The sequence below is a fragment of the Ceratotherium simum genome, chromosome 27, assembly GCF_057802395.1.
Source record: "Ceratotherium simum simum isolate JZ-2026a chromosome 27, ASM5780239v1, whole genome shotgun sequence".
Taxonomy (NCBI): domain Eukaryota; kingdom Metazoa; phylum Chordata; class Mammalia; order Perissodactyla; family Rhinocerotidae; genus Ceratotherium; species Ceratotherium simum.
Genome location: NC_141926.1, coordinates 18,289,851 through 18,290,962, shown reverse-complemented (window position 1 = coordinate 18,290,962; position 1,112 = coordinate 18,289,851). Strand labels below are relative to the sequence as shown.

General features: G+C 36.9%; 1 non-coding gene across 1 annotated transcript; it reads right to left on the bottom strand.

Annotated features, from left to right (window-relative positions):
- Nucleotides 1-505: 505 nt before the first annotated feature.
- On the bottom strand, nt 506-612 carry LOC147913434 (U6 spliceosomal RNA). Its single transcript, XR_015548770.1, has one exon. It is a non-coding gene; the product is annotated as a U6 spliceosomal RNA (small nuclear RNA).
- Between the last annotated feature and the right edge of the window lie 500 nt (nt 613-1,112).

Sequence of the window (1,112 nt, the reverse complement as noted above, 5' to 3'; positions counted from 1 at the left end):
CCCATTGATGCTTCCATTTGCCATCTGTTAGTTGAAGTATTTGTATATTTAGAAACACAGGAAAGATAGAACATGAGAAATTGGGGAAGTTTGAATAGATAGGGCAAAACAACTATCAAACTCCTTGTGTGAACAGTTACTTATTCATCATATGTGGAGAGTTGCGATAAGATATGAGGTTTCAAGACTATTGAATAGCACGACATAAAAGCACCAAAGCAAAGAAAAAATAGGGTTTTGATAACATTGGTTGTAAGAACGTGTGAAGAATGTTACACGTACTGGGATTTTTGAAAGTGGAGAATTAGAACAACTGTACTCATAATCTACAAGTATTGTTAACTTGTCCAAAACATTATTGGTGGAAGGAAAGTGTTGACATTAAACTTGAGTGAAAAAATTGTAACCCTTTTTAGCATCTTGTTCAGTTTATTGCTGCCTTGAGAACAAAGGGATCTCTTTAAAGATTTTATTTATTTATTTTTTCCCCCCAAAGCCCCAGTAGAAAAATACGGAACGCTTCACGAATTTGCGTGTCATCCTTTCGCAGGGGCCATGCTAATCTTCTCTGTATCGTTCCAATTTTAGTATATGTGCTGCCGAAGCAAGCACCAAAGGGAGCTCTTTAATGGGCTACAAAAAGGCACATATACTAAGGGAAGCCAATGAAATTAACTTGGTGAAGATGTTGTGATTTAATTGTGTAAATGCTTTTGTAATTTGTAAATTGTGTAAATTAATCCTTTTTAAATTGGATTGAAAAACAAGCATGTTAGAATAATGTTAAGGTATCTTCCTAGGGTCTTAAAAACTCAAAGAGAATAACTTGTAGACTCTTTTATTCCGTAAATTACTCTCTGAGCTTTTAACACACACACACTCACATTTGAACAACCAATGAAAGGTATTACTCATTTGGTTATGTGTCCGGATCTCATGGCATTCTCTCTCCCTTCTCTCCTCACTGTTTCATATGATTTGCCTTATTTTCCACACTTCCCTCTGGTTCTCCTGTGACTCTGTGCACCTCCTTATGGTGGAGCCCAGCCAGTGTCAACCATTGTTCCCATGGTGTTTACTACCTCAGTTAAATCAGGCTGCAGCTGGAATGT